Below are 24,045 nucleotides of genomic sequence, written 5' to 3'. Positions count from 1 at the left end.
CAGTGGTATCCTTCAAAAGAATGTTCTCTTCAGCTTTTTTTATGCTCCTGGAGACAACAGGGGATCAGCCGTATGCTCTGTGGAGCTCGTTCTGTTCTTGGATTTCAATTGGAAGGTGGTTCTACCACCTCTCGTCCTTCTCACAGGTCACATATGCGAAGTTCAGCAGGTTCAGTCTGCCTGGTATCTTTCCGCAAGTCCAAAAGTATTCCGTGGCAGGCTGGGTCAGAGTCATTCATTTCATCAACTTTTATTCGATTATAGACTTGTATAATCATAAAAAGTACATTTTAAAACAGGGAAGTATAACATAGTCAAAAAGGCACAAGAATTAAGTCAATATGCGATTGATCACAGAACTGGCATCGCTGAACCGAACAAAAGATGCCAAAGTGGGTTACTGTTATAGAAATGATACAAGTTTAGGAGTTGACTTTGCGACAAGTTGATATTACTATTTTAAGAAAAGTCGCTATCATTTTTGCTTCATGCGGGGATTTCGGAGATTGTAAGTGGGAAAGTGCTGAATATGATTGTCTGAAACCGCTTGAGCGGAGGAGGGGCAAAATCCATGTTTTCCTTGCTAGTCTGTAGTACTTGCAGAAGAGGACAACGTGTATCGTCGATTGTTCAGAGACTCCGTCGCAGGGGCATCTCATCAGATTTCTGGACCAGTTCTTCATTTCTGGAAATGAGACCAGACGGAAAAAAAGATTGAACCGGAGTCTTGTAATTAAAAACTTTTCATAGTTTGAGAGGAAGTATGTCAGGTATGGCTGTATGAGTTTTCCTGTCTGCAGTATGCGAGATTTTTCATTTTGTTTTTTGGTAATCTCAGCTTGGTTGCGGAGTTCCCTTAAGTGGCCCATACACAATTCCTTCAACTGTTTCTTCGAGATATCTTCTATTGAAGGGGGTTCGAGGAAGTAGTGCTCGCAGTCAAGATCTAGAAAGAATTTGTAAATATAATTGAGCCAAGGTATTTTCTTCCAGTACGCTAGACCGAGACATTCGGTGATGAGGGAGCGGGTGATGTGGCTTTCGGGATTACACCATATACGCTGCCACAGTAGGATGGGCTGGCATCGTATGGTGTCGGTCATATATTCCATACCCAGCTCCCGATGTGAAGCTAGGATCGGGGAGCTTTGGGGGAGAGCTAGGATGTATTTGATAAAAGCATTCTCAGTAACCTGGAGTTGGTCAATACATCCATGGCCCCAGATGCCTGCTCCATACGTAGCCACACTGTGGCATTTTGCATAGTATATCGTTAATAGTTCCGCTGGAGCTGGTTTGCCTAGTTTCCTTGAGAAAGCACTTAATGCTGATACTGCGCGACGAAAATTATGGTTTCTAGCTTCCACTGCCTTACTCCAGGTCAATGTGTCTTCCACTAAAATGCCCAAGTATGGGTACACCGATGTTTTTTCCAATCTGCTGTTGTTAATGGATATGGGCTTGGAGACTCCTGGTCTTGGTCCGATGGTCATTGTGAAGGTTTTTTTAATATTAACTTTTAGTCCCAGGGAGTCCATGAAAGTCACATATTTATTTAGTTGTCGCTGGAGTTGGTTGGATGTCCGTGCCAGGATAACAGAGTCGTCGGCATATAAGAGGATGGGTATCGGGCGATGATCTATCTGCGGGAGGTCCTGGCTCCCTTCCAGCATGGCCTGTTCAAGCCCGTTTGTGTATAAATTGAACAGGAAGGGAGCCAGCACACACCCCTGCCTTACTCCTCTTGATATTTTAAAGGGACGTCATAGTTCGCCGCCAATGCCAAAACGGACTCGACCTTCTGCGTTGGTGTATAGCTCTCTCAGGAAGGCTAGTATGGGAGGGTCCACTCCGAGGTTTTCCAGGATCTGCCATAGCTTTGCATGCTGTACGCAATCGAAAGCCGCGCTTAGGTCTACATAGACCAGATAGATGTTGCCTCCTTTAGCTCGCGCGTACTTTCCAGCCAAAAGGACGAGGTTTAGGGCCTGTTCCACCGTTCCGAGCCCCTTCTGGAAACCGTATTGCAGGTCGGTAATGATGTTGTTCTCCCGGGCCCATGATTGTAGTCGGTCCAGGAGTATTCGACCTGCAATCTTGCCCGTGGAGTCCAGAAGGGAGATCGGTCGGTAGCACGCAGGGTCGTTGCGGTCCCCTTTCTTGAAAATAGGCAGTAATGTAGATGTTGACCATGATTGGAAGAGACCGGTTTCGGCGACTGCTGCCATTACCCGTGTGATTATTATTGACCAATAATCGACATTATGTAGGAACAGGTCCATGGGGACCCCGTCTGGGCCGGGGGCCTTGCCAGGTTTTGAGGCCTTGATTGCTTTTCTGATCTCGTTGAGGGTAAAGCGTAACCTGATGGAATAGATATTTCTCTTGGCTAGTTCAGAGTCTTGTGCCTGAATTGTTTGGGCAGCACCCATTGGTATTCCGAAGATTTTTGAAAAATGGGAGACCCAGTCGTCCTCAGTTATTGCCACATCAAGGTGGTTTGGGTCGGTGATGTTAGCCAGAAAGGGTGATCTTATGGTCTGCCAGAAAGCAGTGATATCTTTCCTTGATGCACTGTCGTGCAGTTGAAGCCATAGATCTTGCTTTATCTGCTTTTTGCGATTTTTCAGGGCGATATTGTAAATTTTTCTCCGTTGCGAGATTATTTGGGGATCTCTCGGTTTCTGTCTTAGGGCCTCTTTGAGAGATGTGAGGGTCTTTCGGCAATCAGCGTCGAACCATCTCGTGGTGGGAAGTCTTGGCTTGTTTTTTGTATTTATGAATAGCTCGTCCCTTATTGCTTCCTGGATGTTATAAAAGGAGGTGATAATTATTTCTGGGGATGCCTCGGGGGACAGACAGTTCGTTAACCAGAGATGCGTTTTTTCGATGACCCTTTGTGTTATCTCTTCCGGGTCGATCTTTGACCATTTAATTGCGTAGCCATTCGTCTTCCTCATGGCCAGCGATTGTTGGTCAAGGGAGCTAGCTTTTGAAGAGAGTGTTCCAGCTTTCTTCATGAAGATTTCCACACTAAGAGGATAATGGTCGCTGATTGGATTTGACCCTATTTTGTAGTTTTTTTGTTGCCCTTTATAGGAGTTTGAAGCTAAAATATAGTCGATGGTAGACTGGCAGCCTCGCCCATGAAAAGTGGGTAGAAAGTCCTGCACCGGGTTGACTAGTTCATTGGCAAAGTCAAGGTCTAGGGTGAAGAGGATTTCATTTAGTTGGTTACCACCCGACGTGTGCACAAAGTGGGGAATGGGATTTCCGAGTTCATTCTGGAGCCCACAGTTCCCATTCTTGTAGTTTGGGCACAATGTTAAATTAAAGTCACCTCCCCAGATGTAGTTGAGTATGGAATTGGGATTTGTCTTCTGAAGTAGAAATAAGTATGCTGCTATTTCGTCTAGGTGTGAGCAGCATTCCAGAGTGCCGGTGTTATTATAGTAGTTTATGAATATATGCAAGTTTTTCTTTGATACCGTTGGCTGTGTGACTTGAATGATTTGGAAGATGTGTGTTTCCTTTAATAGTTTCACGGTGAGAGGAACAGTATTGGAAAAATAAATCATAAGTCCACCTTTTGGTCTTCCCATAGTGCTAGGTACTGCTTTGGTGAAGAATGTTTTGTAGCCCGCTAGGTGAAGCGGAGTTGTGCGCCAGGTCTCCTGCAGGCACAGAATTTGTTGGCTCCTTGCTGTGTCGAGCCATGAAGGACAAGTTATTTTTGTTGTTAAGCCTGCAACGTTCCAGTAGGCAATGGCCAGGCTCAGGGTTGATAGTTCCTTCACAGTTGCGGGTGTTGTCGCGTTGTTGATATTCACTGCGGCTTGTTGGATGCGTATTCCCAAGTTGATATCAACTTCTGCTGGAGGGGTGTTTGGTGGAAGCTTATTTGGGTGTACAGATATTGCCTCGTACTCTGGAGATGTTGCATGCTGCTTGGCGATTGCTATTTGTGGTGTGATGTCAGGTATTTGTTTGCTAGGTTTGTCCCGGATTGGTCAGTCGACCATTTCGAGACAATCAAAACGGTTTTGGGTTGGAAAGCCCTGCCATCCTTCATAGGTTTGATATGGTCTGTCCTGCCAATATGGCCTCTGGCGTTCTCTGGGCCTTTCTCTCGGTCCGCCCCTAACTATATAGTCATAAGAGTGTCCCATCTGTTTCCATGGCGCTTGGTACCATGACTCCTGATTCCACGGCTCTTTGGGGAGCTGGTGCCATGCCCAGGGTGGAGGGTTACGCTGCTGTTTCGCTGGGGGATAGAAGAAGGAAAGATGTCGAGCATCGATCCCCCCTTTTTTGTCGAGCTGAGGCCAAGCACAAATATAATCTACTGTTGAGGGATCTCTGCACGTTATAATGATGCAGTCTCCGCGTATTGATTTTGTCATTTTGCCTATCCAGGCTACCCTACGGGCTGTGGTGATCCCTCCCGATAGATGGGATTCGAGGGGTCTATTGATGCTTAACCACTGCATGGCTTTATTTTTAAGTGACCATGCAGTTTCTGGTGTGTCGTCGGTTAGCTCTGGCACTCCTGTGAGGACTATTGTGTAGGGAGTAGCTTCCGGGGGCAAATGGGCAGGACGTCTGGTTGGTGGACGTTTTTTGGGTGTGTTTTTGGGAGTCTTTTGGGGGGGCTGTGATTTCAGTGGAAGAGTTTCGGGCCTTTTTTCTAGGCAGGCTCTGCTGGTGTCTGTCTTTGTCGTTGGGCCTGGAGTGTCTATCTTGTCTGTCTCTGTGCTTACTGTTTGCTGTACAGTTATAGCAAGAGGTTTCTCTTTCTGAGGTTGGGACGTTTTAGCTGCAGGTTTGGGAAGTGTGGTGTTTTGTTTGGGGTTTTTCTGTGCTAGGGACGTTGGGTTTGTGTGGTTGACTATTTTCTGTGTGGTTGCTTGGTTCAGTTTTTTAGGTGGCTGCGAGGTGTTACGCTGCCCCTTTATTTCTATACGGGTGTTTGAGTCTAGAAGGGTGGCCGAAATTATGGTTAGTTGGGCTTCGAGATTTCTAATGCTGAGTTGAATGGGTTTTAAATATTGATATAAGAGGTTTTTTGTTGTGGTAAGAACTTGCGAGGTGATTCTGCAAGTTTTACATTGGTTTTCAATATAGTCGTTTGAGATTGCCTTGTGTGGGAGGATAGTTTCTGGGAGAAGTAGTGTGCTATGGGAAGTGGAGTTTATATGAGTTGTTGCATGTTCCGAGCACTGGACACTAGGTAATTCTTCGTTGTTTACTGAACGTGTTTTTGGGATTGCTCCTTCCCTATCACCATTCTGGGGGGGGGTTTCGTTGGGTTGAACATCCCCCTGAGTTTGACAACCGGCTAGATCAGGAGTTGCTTCCAGGTCGTCGAATGTTATGGAGAGGTCTGACTCAGAATGTGTGACTGACAGGTCTACTACCGACGGAACTGTGTTTAAATCTGGTACTGACAGTGTCACTGGAAGAGAACAGTTTTGTGTATTGAGATTGATGGGAGAGGTGGCGTTTGCTATAGCGCCTAACGAAGAACGCTTCGCGTTTGCACTCATGAGATCTAATGATACTCTCTTCTCCATCAGGGCTATGCTCTGGTTTATTGTCTCATGGACCCGCGAGATGAATAAGTCAATAGGGCCTGTTACTTGTGCTACCTCCTGCGCGTGTTTAGATTTTGACTTAGAGGTGCTCCTTGTTTTTGGTGGCATGTTTGTTTGTTGGGTCAGTGATGAAAGAGAGGTGGCCCGGTCCGGTCTCTATCAGGCACTAACGGGCAACAACGGGCCCGGGCTTGGCCCGGGCTTTGCCCGGGCGTCGACCCGCGCGCGTCCCGCGATGCGCGTTATGAGCCCTGTTTAAGTAAGTGTGTTACAGGGAAGGGGCGGGGCACTGGGAGGGGGCGCGGCTCGCACGGGAAGAGGGAACAGCTGGTGTTACTGACGCTGTCCCTCGCAGTCCCGCGGCCGCGCTTCTCTCCTCCTCTGCGGCCTCGCGTCTCCTCGCTCAAGGTCCCGGTCTGCTTTGGAATATGAAGGCTGCTCCTGCAGCAGTGGCAAGTAAGGCTTTGGAATCGCTGGAGAGTCAGTTCAATCAGCAACCTCTATGGCGAGCGGCACCCGCGAAGCGGGGGCCGCAAGAGGTTTTGTGCGCCTTGCAGGGGGCGGGGCACTGGGAGGGGGCGCGGCTCACACGGGAAGAGGGAACAGCTGGTGTTACTGACGCTGTCCCTCGCAGTCCCGGGGCCGCGCCTCTCACCTCCTCTGCGGCCTCGCGTCTCCTCGCTCAAGGTCCCGGTCTGCTTTGGAAAATGAAGGCTGCTCCTGCAGCAGTGGCAAGTAAGGCTTTGGAATCGCTGGAGAGTCAGTTCAATCAGCAACCTCTATGGCGAGTGGCTCCCGCAAAGCGGGGGCCGCGAGAGGTTTTGTGCGCCTTGCAGGGGGCGGGGCACTGGGAGGGGGCGCGGCTCACGCGGGAAGAGGGAACAGCTGGTGTTACTGACGCTGTCCCTCGCAGTCCCGGGGCCGCGCCTCTCACCTCCTCTGCGGCCTCGCGTCTCCTCGCTCAAGGTCCCGGTCTGCTTTGGAAAATGAAGGCTGCTCCTGCAGCAGTGGCAAGTAAGGCTTTGGAATCGCTGGAGAGTCAGTTCAATCAGCAGCCTCTATGGCGAGCGGCACCCCGGTCAGAGTCCAACCTTGTAGAGCCCACCGGTCTGAAGGTGGAGGACAGTCTAAGAAACTCTTTAGGGCCGATTCACAGAACTAACTTAAGACAAAATCCTAAACTTAGTACTTTTGGTATTCACAGAAGTTAGGATTTTGTCTTAAATTTGTCTTAAGCCAACCTTTAGACAGACTTAAGACAGACTTAAGACAGGCTTGAGACAGACTTAAGACAAACTTAAGACAGACTTAAGACAAAATCCTAACTTAAGTCTGTCTTACGTCTGTCTTAAGTCTGTCTTAAGTTTGTCTTAAGACAAACTTGAGACAAAATCCTAACTTCTGTGAATACCAAAAGTAGTAAGTTTAGGATTTTGTCTTAAGTTAGTTCTGTGAATCGGGCCCCTAGTTCCTCTCTGACCAATGAAGTAAAGGATCCTAGGCAACGACCTCCCTACTTTTTCAGACGTTTCTTTTTGCTTTACAGCAAACAGGCCCATAATGCCAGGTATCAGGGCATTTTCACGATGGCAAAAGTCTTCAGCCAAACTAAACGTGGACTTTGAGGTCTAGAAGGGTGTATGCAGAGTGTACTATGGAAATTCTAATGTCTAACACTAAAATCCAGTTTCAAGGAAGCACGATAACCACAACATGCCCGGAGACAGAAGTCTGGTAAGGACAAATCAGGGTCCTTCGGCAGCAAGACAGGCAAAAATTAAGAATTATCCTAGCAACCAGTTCACTCCATTTGGATAGCACACACTTTTACATGTGCTTCAGACAGACCTTTCATGCAGGATTGACACAGTGATGTCAACAGGACCGTCTCAAACCCCACCCTGCGTTCTATTGAGTTCAGAGGAGTTGTTGATGTCCATTCAGATCAGCCTATTGTGTGTTCCTCAGAGAAATTTCACACATCATTCACACCTCATTCAAGACTGAGCAGAGGCTGTGAGTACCTGAGAGCTAATGCAAATTACTCTCCTGAAAGCTCAGGCAGGTAAAGACTGACTTTCTAAAAGTTACATTTCCTATTATTTATTACAAATCTGACTTCACCATTGAGTTGCATTTATATGAGAACTAGTATTTGTATTGTTTTTTTTAGGTTGGTCCCTTTTCAGAGGTAGCAGAATTAGTATTTAAATCTGCACTCTGGCCTTCTACATAGGACAGCAAGGCCTGTCACAGTGGAAAAAAAACCTTTTTGGGCCACATCACTGTAGGAACATGTTAATATTAATTTTCTACTTCTTATTTTAGCATGTCGGACAGTATGTATAAACTGCAGCAGGCAGGGAACACAGGCCGGAATGCTGTGTTTTCCGTGTCACACTAGTGGATGGCACAATAAGTGGTGTAGTCAACAGGTGACATTTAACTGTCCATGCCATGGGTTTCTACCCCATATCCTATGGCCTATAAAGAGATGGATGAGTGAAAAAATGACTAGATAGGTTTTGAGATTGGATGGATGGCTAGGTTTGTATATGAAGGGTGGACAGACGGAATGGTGAAAAACTGAATGATGGATGAAAGACAGAATAGACGACAGAATGTAAAGGTTAAATGGTGGACATCAGCAGGTAAATGGTAGGATGAAAGGATGAATGGATAGATCCATGGAAGAGACAAGAGATATCTTCTGAGGAGGGTCATGATGATTTGCGTCATTTGCTTGGTGCCATAAGAGCTTTGGCGCGACGTGGGGTTTTCGTGCCAAACAACAGCGATTAACAGTATGGCATAAAGAAGGTACATCTATTGCAAAAAAAGCAAAGTTAACATATGTTAGCACTTCTCTTTCATTTTGTGTAATGAGTTAACTTGCATTGTTTATATAAACACATTTCTCATGTGTGTTGGTGTGTGCTGCAACTAATATAGGAGTCATGAAGTATCCTCATGTCTTGCCATTAGCCCCGCCCCTAACCACGCCCCCTCACTACACCTCTAGCTCATTTTAATGAGTACCTGCACTTATTTTTTCCTATTTAAAGCACTGAGTATACGGAATACACTAATATAAATACCCGAAAATCACACGAAATGTGCATGACATACACAGCATACTGAATTGCAGCCTAATAAATGAGCATTATTTTCAAAGAAATTCATTAGTTTGCCTCACAAAGAACGCACACAAGTCAAGTCTCTACAGCAGGTGTTCAACCTAATGAGCAACGTTATCGAGCCCATCAAGCGAAGGTCTGCCCGACTGGCCATTAAGGTGCAAGGAAGGGTATCATATCACATTTAGCATTCAGCGCCGAGAGTACCCTGGGCAGTGCTCAATACTCAACTGTAGCGCGTTCAGTTCACCTCGCCGAGCTCCCCCCAGTGGCCAGCTCTTCTCCCAGAAACATCTGTCCAGGAGATTATTAATTACACCTTCAGTGGTCATTAAGCATGCAGCTAGATATAATTTACATTTTCGCCGCGTTCAATCAAAAGGCGGCAGTGAAATGAGTCGGCGCATATATTGATTCGCCGGTGGTTTAGAGCGGTCGGATGTGAGCAAACCTAACAATGACAGGAAGGAGTTATGTCCACGAGGCAGCGGTAGTGACGCCTCAGCACTCCACGGGTAATCTAATCTAGGGAGTAATACCATTACCTACCAGGACAGTCTTTCAGCGCGCCTGAAATGCTAATGCGCGCTGTCACCGCAAAACGCATGTTTTTCACTATCTGGGATAACACACTGCATTTTTGTGTCAGTGGTCTATTGATTTTCTAATTTTCTTTGAAAGTATGTGTGTATTTCAGTATTTGCCCTTACTTGTTTAGTTGAGATGATATCTGGCAGTGTTGTGGGCATAATTAACATTATCAGGTGTGAAGGCCCGAGGGCACTACTTGCTGTTAGCTTTTACGATGCAGATAATTTTTTCCCAATGGACGACACTTGTGGACCGCTAGGGGTAGTTGCTGTTGTGGCGTGTCCTTTGGTGGCAGTGGCACCTCCCTTGCAAACCCCTGTCTAGTGCATCATTAAAGCGGTGGCAAGAATAATATATAATGAACAGGGATCTGAGCGCTATGGTTAACAGATGACTCCATGTCATCAGCAACTCAATTTGTCAGGCGTCGACTTGCCTTTAACACCCTACTGCATTCTGGACGTTGCAGTCCTGGTTTGTTCCAACTGAACCATTGCCATAAGAGGATGTGATGTACTTCAAAACTGTAATTTGTAAAAGGAAATACAGGACTTAAATGTGGTGCCCTTGAAAACATGAAGTTAACTGTAACTCTTACTATGGGCCTAGTTGCTATTTGTACTTTCTAATTTGTACAAATAGGGGAGCCTTAATGTATTAAAGTGGAGATAAGGTTCTAATCCTTTGCCTTCATCCAGATTAAAATGGTGCGAGGTGTAATTTCCTCCTTCGTGTGTTTCCTGCATGGCCCGTTGTAGTTTTGCCTATGTTAGCCTAATTATTGTATATATTGTAGGCTGCATTTTCTTTTGCACATGTTACTATATAAACACACTTGCTTTTATGCCCCTTTGTACTTGTACACAGAAGCTGCAGATGTTTCGTGTTCTGCTCTTTTCCTGGGATTTAGTCTGAACCCCACAGACAAGGTCAAAAGGTACAAAAACAATGCCTCTTGTTATTCTCTCTGGTCAAGCACTAGCACCTTGACACAACACAAGAATGCTGTTGCGGTTTGTGAGAACACACATCTTGTCATGTAACTGAGCTGCAAACACTAAGCGAGGATTGTGAGACAAGATTGCTAAATCAGCTGAGATGTAGAACGACCATCTGTGTATGCTAAGGTACATGGTCTGCCACTAATCTCAGAGATCTTTGATATATAATCATCTACCTTCCGTAGAAGGGAGGGGGATTTAGGATATTCTGTTTTATGCCACAACAGGTAATTTAATGATATATGGTTTCTTGACCATGCTAACAGTAGTTTTAAAATGCATGTGTTTTCGAATCGTGGCACAAATACTGCATTTTAGGACACAATAGTTTGTATAAATATTCTAAACTTCCTTTTTGTCTCTTGTTTATTTTATTGTGGACGAGTAAGAGAGCGAAAGGGTGTGTCCAGTTACTTTCTATCCCTGAGAGTGTTGAGACTGTTGTGTTCTGGGGTGACAATTTACTTGCTTCTCTAATAAGGTTATGAGGGCAAATGAGGCACTATAGCGAGTCTGACTCAGGTTCATAGATACTGAGGTGGTATGGTGACTCAGTCCCTACAAGCCGATGTTCTATGGACCCAAGCATGGTTCTGTTCATGAGCAGAATCCCTGCAACACCACTACACCTGCATTTTAGTGAGATTAAGTTGTTTGGCTTTTCTGCAGGGCCAACAAGCACTATTAAGGTGAGAATGTTAGTGGTTGTTAGAACTGACAGCCTTTCAGTGGTCTTCCCCCAAAGGTTTTGCTTACTTGACTCCGAACTTTCTGAATTTGTTTTTGTTAGCCTTAGGACTCTATGAACTTTAACACTGCTATCTAGTGCTAAAGTGCTTATGCCTACTACCCTAAACATGGTTTGATTGATCTATCTACAATTGGCATATTTAATTTACCTATAAATCCTTAGTAAAGTGCCCTACATGTGACCAGGGCCTGGAAATTAAATGCTACTAGTGAGTCTGCACACTAATTGTGCCACCCACTGAAATAGTCCTTTTAAAATGTCTCAGGCCTGTCAATGCAGAGAATGTGTGTGCAGTTTAGACTGCCATGTCAACTTGGCATTTAAAACCCCTTGTCAAGCCTTAAACATCCCTTTTATTACATATAAATCACCTCTAAGGTAGGTCCAAGGTAGCCCACAGGGCAGGATGCTATGTAATTAAAAGGTAGGACATGCGCTTTAAAGCGTTACACATTCTGGTAATGAAACACTCCTAAATTCGTGTTTCACTACTGTGAGGTCTTATCTTCTCATAAAGTAACATTGGGGATTCTTTATTATATTTAAGGCTGTAATTCCTACTAGAGATAAGGTAGAACTGTCATGTTTAGAAAATATGGAATGGTAGTGATAAATCCTGTTTAATGGGTAAGTCAGATTTATTGTTGCTATTTTGAAAATTCCACTTCTAAAAAGTTAGGCATTTTCCTGCTCTTAGCCATTTGGTGCCTGCTGCCTGTTTCTGATCACTGTCTGGGTTGGGTGACACCTGGGCTTTGTGTATTCCCTCTAGACAGCCACACACAAAGAGAACGTAGGTGTGACTTGATGGGTCTTCATGGGAGGATGGGAGGGAGAAGTTGGCCAGAGCCTCACACCCATACCTGAAAAGAATGTGTCCTGTGAGTCTGGAGCCAGGGCAGGAAGGGAGAAACTCTTTGCACTTTAAAAGTTCTTCATTAAAGTCTACCACTTAAAAGGTACAACTGGGTATAAGTACTGGACTTCTGTCACCACTAACTGAATACACTTTTGCACCTGAAACCACTCTCCTAGGAAGAAGCCCTACTGTACTGAAGGACTGCTACTCTTCTGGAATGCTGCTCTTGAAGAACCGCTGCATTGCTGTATTGCCCTGCTGCCTGCTGCTCTCTCTGCCTGGGTAAAGATTGGACCTCCATCACTTGAACCCAGACTCAAGTCAAGTCAAGTTTAAATTTGTAGAATCCAAGGACTAGCCAACTACCATTCTGATATGAAGTCTCATGGGCATAACAGACATGCAACCACCCTGCTCCTGTACCTGGACCATTGGAATGGGGCCTAAGGTGGTCGCTCCAGCGGAAATGATGCATCCTCAACTGCAAGAGCAGGATCGATGCATCACTGCTGTTGCGGGAACAGGACCAGTGCATCACACATGGAACCAGTGCATCACCATCGGAATCACAGCTTCAGAACCAACACATTGCCGCCACGGTGGGGAGAATCCCGGCTCATCATCTCTGGAATCGTTTGATCTCAGAACAAGCACATCGTCATCAAAACCAGCGCATCGCTATTGTTGCATGAAGAAAATAGACGCATTAACTCTACTGCAGAATCTATACTGATGCATTGCCCTGCTGCACCCTGCATCTTTATTTTCATGAGGATCAAGGTACTCTTGTCTAGTGGGCCTCATGGGGTCCTTGTATCTGGTCCGAGCTCCATCTCGGTTGGCCTGCACTGTTGACTTTTTCCCGGTCGGCACGATCAGATATCCCAAATAGGGGCTTATTGCTTCTAAGTGGTATTTTGCAGATATTCTCATTTTGGTCTTGTTTTTTTATTAAATTATGAGCTACATTTCTAAACTGGTGTGGAATCCTTTTGTGTGGTGTTTTCCCGGTTTTACTGTTTGAGGTGTTGCACAAATACTTTACGCTTTGCCTCTTAAATTAAGCCTGACTGCTCAGCACCAATCTACTAGAGGAGGAGCGCAGGTTAATTTAAGGTGTGTTTGTGACTGACCCTGACTAGAATTGTGATTATTTGTTGGACAAGATGCATACCTCTGCATACCAGAAACCCAATTTCTAACAGTTATCCCTAGCAAACACACGACCAGGTTCTTGGTCTGTGATGGAAAGCAAGGTCTGTCTAAAGCAAATTCACTATGGCCTGTCACACCCAAGGCAGGTAAAGTAGGGTAAGTCTAGGTGCAGTAAAATACAATTATTACAGTTGCAATAAATATGTGAATGTCCACCCAGAGTTTTTAGAATGCAACATTTTAGAACTTAACAATATGGTCCCGATTATGATGTCGGGCAAACCACATTCGACTGACCGTCGGTTGCGGTCCTCTCGACATCTTCATTACGGTCCGCCCGCCTCACTATGATGTAGCGGGCAGAGGCATTGGGCGGAGGGACTTTCTGCTGCACTTTCGATGGGCTCAAGGAGCCCTTCAGTGCACCCGAAGCCATCCGCAATCCCATAATGACAGCTCTGCCTTCAGGATTATGATGACAGTTTACGATAGCCCCTTCATGTCGGCCTTTCAAACACGGAAAGGCTGTCAGAAAGAGTTTTTGGAGGCCCCTAGCAGGGCCCCCTTCCACCCTGGCCCTCTGCTTTTGGGACGGGGGGGGCGGGGCAACAACATCCCTGCACCATACGGTGCCTGCCACATGGTGCAGGGATGTTAAAAAAACATCCATTTTACAATGGAAGCTTGTGCTGCGGGACTTTTCTACCCCTGCACAAGCTTTCATTGTACAAAGGATGTTTCTGACTGCTCTATGGGCGGTCGCATCCTAATATAGAAGTCGGAACCGCTGACCTATGGTCTGGCGGTTCCAGACTGATATAGTACTGACATTGTAATCAGGGCCTAAGTATTTCATAGTATTACAAACATTGACAAAGCTGAAATCACTGGCTTATAAATGAATAAGTAAATGAAATGAAATATTAAATGAAAGCGCCTCGTAGGTATTGACTGGTGTAGGCACTCAATAAGTTATCAAACATACACTCTGTGACACATCCTTGCACAGATGTATCCATTTATACACTCATCACTCATTCTTTTATTGGTCTGCTTACACAACTACAATAAAAACACACCAAACTCAACAATAAACACAAAATACACTCAAACAATAAAATCTGAAAAAAGAAAACATGGTTCCACTTAAACGTGGTCGACATATGTTTGCAATAATAAATACAAATAAATTATGCAGCCGATGGTTGTATTGCAGTGGTATTCTGTGTAGTCTATTGATGTTTTAAAGTTCCCTCATGGCTGCCATAATTAAAACAAGCGTGCTGGCAATCTTGCAATGGTAATACAATGATACACTATGGACAGTAGCATGTCATGATTGTTGCCTGGGTTAGATACTGTGACTGCAAGATCCAGGGCAGTGCAGATTAATCTAACTTTACGTTTAATAAAACCCTAGCACTTCACTGAAAAAAAACAAAGGTTAATGCAACACAAATATTTTGTTTTTGTTTTGGCTCTTTCTACCATGCTCTCTTATATATACATATACTTTTTATAAGATCAGGACACAGGGACTGAGTCCTGAGTCCTGTAATGGAAGCCACAACATTTCTCTTCATGCTTCGGCCAGCCAGTCAGAGTGCTCCATCCAGCAAGACCAACCATTCAGTTATCACTAACTTTTGAGCCACGGCTGAACAGATTTACACTAAATCATAAAACGCTCCTTCTGAATAACGATCAAACTTTCTGACAAATTTGATGTAAATCTTTTAGCCCATCTGAAATTCCTTTGGAAAATTGCATGGGGGGAATGCATCCTCCCACGTACCCTTTCTCTGGCCCTCTTGACGGACCATGCCAAACGTTCCTCCTGCATTGCTTTTTTTTGTTTATTTGTCAAAGAAAAGCTGAGTGTGAGTTACAAAGCCTCATTTGCACACAGCCTGGTAAAATATTGTTTGTTCACAAAATTTTACAAATAAATGATTTCATTCACCGAATTATGGAGGTATGGTTTTGATAATATCTATGAATGCATGGTTCACAAAACTTGAACTGTAATAACTAACAATGCTTAGTTTACCTTTGGCATAATTGCAACAAGCTTTTGTGAGGCTTCATTTTCTTTGGAATGGCACAAAGGGCCTCATTATGATGGCGGTGTGACCGCCCCCATCAGGCCATCGGTGGTGGTCCCACCGCCATCGGACCATGCAAGACCGCCCACCACATTAGGATGGCGGGTGGATGGACAGCAGACAGGCATACCGTCCAACACAAAGGAGCCCGTCGGACCGTCGGCTGAACTGTAATCCATACAACGGTGGTGGTTCCTGCTCAGGCATCGCCGTAGGGATTACAATGCCAGTGTCTGCCAGCCGTTTCATGGCGGTTAACCTGCCATGAAAAGGCTGGTGGAAAGTGACTTGGGGCCTCTATTGGGTCCCATTTTCCCCTGGCCCTCCGACCCCTGAGGTCATCTATGGTGCCCCCCTACATATCCCTTCACCACGTGGCGGGCACCGCATGGTGCCTACCACATAGTGCAGAGATATCTGCTAGGTGTTTATTTTGTACTGCAGCGTGTGCTGCAGCCCGCAGCACACGCTGCAATACAAAATATACAGGCCCTTATTTATGAGGCCTTGCGTCAGTTTTGCGCCGCCGGTGCGTCACTTTTTGTGATGCACCAGCGGCGTAAAATATGCGCCTTGTTGCGCCATATTTAAAAAGTGACGCATCTAGGTAGATGCGTCACTTTTTAAACCCCTGCGCCACATTATACCTGCGTCAGGTATAAAGTATGCAGAGGGGGCGTTCCCCCGCAAAAAGGCTCGTAATAGTGACGCAGTGAAATCTATGAGATTTCACTGCGTCACTTTTAGGATGCTGTTGCGTCAAAATCTTGCGCCTGCCTCACAGCAGGCGTAAGACTGACGCAAGCCCTTTCACATGGGGCTTTCCCCATGTGAAAGGATGCATTGCTGGAGTTGCGTCACTTTTGTGACACACTCCAGCAATGCGTCACTTTTGCGCTTACAGATGCGTCAGAAATACTGACGTATCTGTAAGTCCTTGCGACATGATGCGTCATACATTAAATATGACGCATCATTGGTGTCGCAAGGAGTGCGCCGTGAAAAGTGACGCATCGCTGTTTTCACGCAGCGATGCGCCACTTTTCATAAATGAGGCCCACAGATTGCAACCACCTTCAAGGCGGTCGCATCCTAATACCTAAGACGGGACCGACGACAGCCAGTCGGGCAGTCCCATTTCTGTAAGGAAGGCGGTCGGATGAAAGTCTAACCACCATCATTATGAGGTACAAAGTTTTAAAAGGGATAGCACAGCTAGTCTGGAAATCTTTATAAAAGTAATGTTGTCTCATATGGTATTAAATATCGTTTTGATACTCCTTATTTGATCAGATTAGGTTCACGCTCAAGCATCAGTTTTCCACAAGCCTCCAAAGCATGGAAATGTCCGTATAATGGCGATATATTTCCACGCCCACTAGAAGGTGGGGGTCAGTGCACACAGTTACCTGCGCCTGCCTTAGGAATAGTGTGGGAATGCATGCCTTCTACAACAAGCGTTTAAACAGCTCCAGGTCTCAATAAACAATTGTCATGTTTTCTGTAGGATGATGGCTTCTTGACACCCTAGAATATATGTGTTTTCCAAGCCTCCTCAACAACGACAACAAACCATTGCCACGTGTAAGCGAAAATCTGCTTAATTTCTTTTCCACCCAATCAGACGCAGCAGACTGTGGGCTAATGGATTAATGTGCCAAAAAGATAACTAGGGGCTAGAAATGTAGCATCACTCGGTAAATTAACATCAATAATTATGAGCTGTAAACAGGAGCAGATATAATTAAGACTGGAAGCCCCAGGGCTGTCTGTTGCAGTCTGCAGCTGGCATCATCAGACAGGGCTTGTGATGTCTGAGTACCCCCGAGGGACATCAAAGTTAGCAGAGTTGAGGAAATATGCCAGACTATGGAGGGCACGCTTATATTATGCGCGCACGTGATTTACTTCCAGACAAAATGACCATTGTCATTGTGGTCATCTCATCAGCTGCCCAGGCTTTAGAGGAAACTCGGTAAAGCACGGCGATGACTCTTCAGAAGAGTCAAATGAAAGCATAGATAGCGACAACATCTATTACAAATAGCGAGAATGCAAAATAAAATACAAGACTTAAAACATTGACCTTTCTTTTTTTACATTTTTTTTATAAGTATATTTATTAAGATTTTCTTTAATACATTACAAAGACATTGATCAATAGCAGCACACAGTGGCACCTTCAGCAAGACATCGGCATCATACAACAGTGGCGGATAATCTAGTAACTTTTCTAGAGTCTTATACATTTGTTGGGAGCATCTTTCAACATTGACCTTTCTTAAATACACTTCTATAAAAATGTCAACCAGTTTTTAATTTTTAAATCCATCTTAATTTATATTTCACATTTGTTAGAACCGGTTAAATATTAACGGTGGGGACAAAGCCTGTAACTGAATTAATAAATTACTTATAAAGACATTTTTTTTTACTGCAGCATAGTGCAAATATTTCCTATAACGGACACAGAACAGTTAGTACACGGAAAAACATAGTGCAATCTTTTATCACACAGAAAATGGCCACATTGGAGAATTGCTCGAGCTTGTGTTGTGGTGAACAAGCAACACCAGCTCAGGATGACCGAAATTTCACTCTCTGTGAGAGGCATATATATTGCAGAGAGGCACTGGTGGTGGCACGTGGGAAAGGAAGTGCAGAGAACACAGGCTCTGGGAAGGAGGAACTGAGGACACAAGTATTGTGGGACGCAGGAGCAGGGCCAAGGCATAATGGAGGTAGGTCAATGAGTCAAGAGAACATGAAAGTGCAGGGGGGCAAGGAAGCAGGTAAGTGCATGTGTCAGGTACGCCGAAAGGTGAAAGTGGCACAGGGAGGCACAGAGCATGGACAGGGTGGCAGAAGGTGGCCCATGTGGGCCATGCAGGCGGAAGAGCTGTGTAGAGAGTAAAGGACAAGAGAAGCACAGGCAGGAAGGTAAAAGATGGGAACAAGCAAGGAGGCAAAGGATGCTCACAGGTGTGGAGGCACACGTGAGAACAGGAAAAATAGTGGAAATCTGCACAGCGAAGCACAGGCAATGGAGTGGGTATCAGCCCAGGGCGCATGCACAAGGGTACATCAGGCATAGGCAACGGTGCACAGAAAAGGAGTTGATTACCTTTTGTGAACATCAAAAGACCAATCTCTTATTTCGATGGCTTCTATTCTTTCCCCCTTTCTTATGAGTTATCTTTGGCAATTCTGGCAGGATATGGAGAGAAAAAGCTAGACATCATGAGATCTACACCTAATGTACCTTTAAGCCTGCAGTATTTATGACGGTATTAGTATTCAGTCAATACTAAAGCATAAAATGGATCATGCATCAGATATGTCTCTGGTTTGACAGAACTTCAGCATTGCTTATGCCAGAAGCTAGTCGCATGAGAGTGACTTGACTTCGTACAGGTTGGTTCAGCGGATGGCTTGCAATGTTTATTTATCATGTGCTTGTTTGTTTTAGACCTTTCTACACTGAAAGTTTGGGGCAAGGGAATGGCCACCCTATACTTTCCCCCACAATAGAGAAATAGAATTTACGACGCAGTGTTTTTAGTTTGCTGTCGTAATTGGTGGCAAGCAGATCTTGCTCCACGTCTTATGCGGAAGGGTTTCCTCCAGCTGGTAAATATGCCCGGTGATTGACATGCCCTTGTTAGGTTGATGTGCCACTTCCATATATCAGCCCATTCCTTTCTTCCCCTTTCGTTACTGCAGAGCTACTAGCAAATAAGGTGAACCATGGACGTCAAGAGTTAGGACCAGAGACATTAGATACTGCATACATTATTTTGTGGTTGCTGAGGTGTCATACAGATAAAAACTTGAACCTCACAGTATTCATCGAAAAGAACACAGTAGAGACACACATATTTGGGAAGCCGCTCACTATGCTTTATATAGTCTGGACTGTACAATACACCACAGTTCCAAGTTAGCGATGGAGGGAGAGGGTGATTCAGTTCCTGGAGGGAGGCCATGTTGGATGGGAGGGCGTGGGGCTCTGAAGACACAGTGAATCTTGAAAATATGATACATGAAATCGAAACTGAAGAGGGAACTGCACACAAGGCAAGGGAAGTGGGACAAAGTCACCATATTGATAGGAGAGGTGAAGAGACAAAAAACTATGAAAGTCAGACTTAAAGGACCACAGGATGCAAAGACCCAAACAATTGTGGTGAATGAGTGGACGGGTTGGAGGGCAATAGGAAGGGAATAAACGAGTTCCGGCACAATATAGATATGCAGTACATGGGCTACAGTGCCTGGTATGTGCAATGCTGATTGCGGGCCACCACTTCATGCACAACGTCCATGCTATCCTATGGGAGGCCCTTACACTCGAGCTAACTTTGACAAGGAGGACCCGAGCCTTCGTTGACAGGACCCCTTTATTTCACAGGTCAGTTATAACAATTAAGTGGTAGCAAACAGATGCAACTGCAGCTCAGTCACTGCCGTTTCAACAACCTTCATCCAGAATCTCTCCACCCCCACATTCCAGCAGAACATCTTAAGATTCCACTCTAAACCCAACAAGAATCTATTGATGCTTACATCTAAAATGCCACACTAACCAGTGTCATTCACTTAACACTGCAGGGACCAATCAGTTTAGGGAAAGACTTGCATCGTGATATTTCTCATCAAGATTGGCAATCTGTCCTGGGTAAACAATTATCTTCACACGTTGGTCTCTTTATTAATTAATCTTATAAAAAGAGCATAGCACTGTCATTATGCAATTTTTCTTGAAATCGATTTGGAGAATGCTACTAGCTGTAATATTAAGATAGATTATATTTTATTTAGAATGTTTGAGAATTCCTCCTGGGAGTCTACCTGTTCACTCTATCATGGAATGTTCTCTGTATGCATGAATGAGAGTCATCAACCTGTTGGCCCATTTGCCAAAATGGAAAAGAGCCCATGGGAAGGAACATTGCAGACTCTGCGGGAATCACAAAGAAGACATAGTGCACATTCTTTGTCTCTGCCCAAACCTGCTGAACGAAAGACGGTCCCTCCTGAGGAAACTCTGGTACACAAACAATGATTAGATCGTGCAGAGCAGCAGTCTTGGCTTGCTTTGACCCTCGGAACACTAAATTAAGCTGTGCCCTAGTAAGGTTTTTGGAACAAGCAGAAAAAAAACTTTGTAAGGAGTCCCAAGTATGCGATTTCTGACCAGCATAATCACTAGCCTAGTTCCAACTGCCACCTTACTGCATAACGGACATGATCCTCAGCTCTCCTTTTTTTTATAAGCATATTTTATACATTTTAACAATCTTCATAACGCATATGATTCTAAACTCACGTTCACATGTATTTATTGAAATATTCTTCTTGAAATTTTGTAACTTGCAAAGGTTTTTTTAATCATGCAATAAAGTTTTGTCACTGTGATCAGCTCTGTATGCATCCTTGTGCATGTCTTGTATTTCCGTGAATGCTCTGTTTTATTCCATATTCTGAAGATCAGATACACTTCAGTTACACTGCTGATATTCAGAAGGTGGGTGCTCTAATAAACACCTCTTCAACTTATACTGGAATACTCCTGGATTTATTTATATTACAACCATCTCACTACATATTGGCAACGCTTTGGGATTTTTCTTCGTGTTGGAGCATTCACAGATCGATTTTTGGGAAGTTTGCAGATTTTTATTGTAAAATTTTCCTTTGGATATTTTCATCAAAGAACACTTGCCAAGTTGTGCTCTGCATTGTTGGATTCTACATACCTGAAAACGAACTTCCTTGCAGTGTACTCTTTATTTGTCTCACAAATTTGGATGTGTCTGAATTTATTGGAACATATTTCTGCCTTGGAATTTCGTTTTGTCCTGAACTGCGTGGATTTGGTTTGTACAACCCTACACAATCGTGTGCTGTGAGGAGATTTGTGTTGTTTCAGGCGTGATCTCCATCATTGATCTCATCATCAGAAAGAGTAACGTTTCGACGTGAAAAGGAAGATTGACATTCCAGTGGTTGGGTGAGGCTTGGCTGTCCGACATTATTTTATTTTTCTTTTAATATTTCCGAACTTGGGAGCAGAGATCGACGGCCTACAAACGGCAACTGAAAGAGAGTCTAAAAGCTTAGAAACGATAACTGTGTTGTTTATTTTCAGACTTACCTTCGATCTGTGAACTCTGCGAACATCTTTTTGCGGGTTCGATCCTGAGAACTTTTCTCCGCCATCATTCGGAAATCTTCAACACAGCTGTTCTGGTGCGTTTCGGTGACGCGCACTCCATCATCATGTTGTCATCGTCATCACGCTCTCGGCAGCCATTTTGTGCATTATTGGCAAACTCTGTTGGAAAACATCAGGAAACTCTTGACAAAGTTTTGTCTATTTTGGACGATAAAGGTATGACTATTCGTCTTGATAAATGCACATTTTTCTCATCTGAAGTTGAGTATCTTGGACACATGATTAATGCGAAAGGTATTTTTCCCAAAAAATACTTTCTTTCCTCTATTAAAAATATGAACAATCCTCAAGATAAAGACCAACTTAAATCCTTCTTAGGATTGTGTGAATATTATTCTAGATTTGTTCAAAACTTTGCTGATATTGTGCTGCCTTTACCATTGTTGCTTAAAAAATAATGCACGTTTTTGTGGACCAATGAGCATTCTCAAGCTGTACCTACTATAACATCTGCCATTGTTGAATGTAAACATTTATCTCCATTTTATTCTACTGTGCCTAATGTGATCACTGCGGATGCAAGTGCCACTGGGCTTGGTGCTGTATTAAGTCAAATCAAAGCTAACAATTAGGTTACCATTGCTTTTGCATCAAGGCCTTTATCTCAAGCTGAGTCTAAATACTCTACGATTGAAAGGGAAGCTTTAGGTTGTTCTTGGGCAGTAGAACATTTTAAAACTTATTTATGGGCAAAATCCTTTAAAATCAAAACTGATCATAAACCTTGAATTTCCTTGTTGTCTAATAATTAAGCATGTGCGCAAAATCCGTTCCGCTCGTGGATTTCGCGGATTTTTGGAAAATCCGCGAAATCCGCGAACGGCGGATTTGGGGGGCAAAGTTCAAGCCTGTTGAACTTGTAACTATTTTAGGATGGCACTGGCAAGCTGCCAGCGCCATCCTAAAATAGTTACTAAGTTAGCTTCAACAGGAAGCACTAATAGATAAAATAAAGCAGGTGCTCGAGCACCTGCTTTATTTTATCTATTAGTGCTTCCTGATGAAGCTAATTTAGTAACTATTTTAGGATGACGCTGGCAGCTTGCCGGCGCCATCCTAAAATAGTTACAGGACAAAAATGTGAGTTTTGTCGAGGTTGGGCAGGTGTGCCTTCTCCCCATATCTATCGTCGAAAATTAGCTATGATGCTTGATGGAGGCCTTTGCATTATTGACTTTCACGAGCTCAATCCCTGTGCAGTTCCTGTGACCACGAGCTTCTCTGATCCGTGCCTGTCCTTTTATGCACACAAGAGGCATGTGAACTCGCATATAAGGCTCGCCCGTTTGGCCCCTCCCCACACACTTGTGGTGTGCACCGTCTTCCCGCCTTTACCCACTTGATGGACAGCTCACTCGAGGGACCCCGGCGCTCTTTGGTGTGATGGCAAAGTTAATCAGCCCCCCCAAAAATATGAGTTTTGTCGAGGTTGGGCAGGTGTGCGTTCTCCCCATATCTATCGTCGAAAAATAGCTATGATGATTGATGGAGACAGTTGCATTATTGACTTTCACGAGCTCAATCCCTGTGCAGTACCTGTGACCACGAGCTTCTCTGATCCGTGCCTGTCCTTTTATGCACACAAGAGGCATGTGAACTCGCATATAAGCCTCGCCCGTTTGGCCCTGCCCCTCACACTAGCGATGTGCACCGTTTTCCCGCCCGGCCTTTACCCACACAATCCGCAAAATCCGCGAATCCGCAAATTCGTGGATTTTGCAGATCGCGAATTCGCAAATTCGCGAATTGCGAATTCGCAAAATTCGCCCATGCTTACTAATAATGGTTTAGGGAAAGCATCTGCCAGATTAGTTTGGATACTTGTGAAACTATATGAATACAATTTTGAAATTGTTTATATTTCAGGCTCACAAAATACGAGAGCAGACTGTTTTTCTAGATTTTTACCAGAAGTGAATTTCATTAATCAGTCTGAATGTTTTGATGAATGTGTGGTGGCATCGGTCGATTACATGGTTCTTTCTATGTCGGATCTCATTTCAAAAGATGAATGGTCAAAAGCAATGGATTTAGATGAAGATCTCACTTTGGTACGTAAATATATTATGGATGGATGGCCACTTGAGAGAAATCTTTCAAGAGAACTTGCTGTTTTTTGGAAAGTTAGAGACAAACTTGTGATTAACAAAAATTTGATTTTAAAAAGTGATTGCTTTGTTCCTCCAAATACTCTTAGACAAAAGATTATTTCTATTGCTCATTTAGGTCATTTGGGTCAATCTAGCACGATTGAAAAAGTCAGAGATATTTTTGGGTGGCCTTATATGGACAATTGTATAATTCATTTTGTTAAAAAGTGTTCTCTGTGTGCCAATTCGGACAAAGTTTTGAAACCTCAACATTCTAATCTAGTGAAAGTTAAAATTCTTTGGAAAAAATTTGTGATTGATATTTTAGGTCCTTTTGAAGGAATTTCTTCACTAAAGTTGTATATTATTGTAGCTATAGATTTCTTCTCAAAATGGGTGGAATATAAATGGATTACACAAGCTGATTCTGATTCTGTAGTTAAATTTCTTAAAGAGATTTTCAAATGAGAAGGTTTACCTCCAATTCTTGTTTTTGATAATGGAAGACAATTTACTTCACATGT

The sequence above is a fragment of the Lissotriton vulgaris genome, chromosome 7 (genome assembly GCF_964263255.1).
Source record: "Lissotriton vulgaris chromosome 7, aLisVul1.2, whole genome shotgun sequence".
Classification (NCBI taxonomy): Eukaryota; Metazoa; Chordata; class Amphibia; order Caudata; family Salamandridae; genus Lissotriton; species Lissotriton vulgaris.
The sequence above is the reverse complement of the archived record's forward strand: the minus strand, read 5'-3'. Positions refer to the sequence as shown.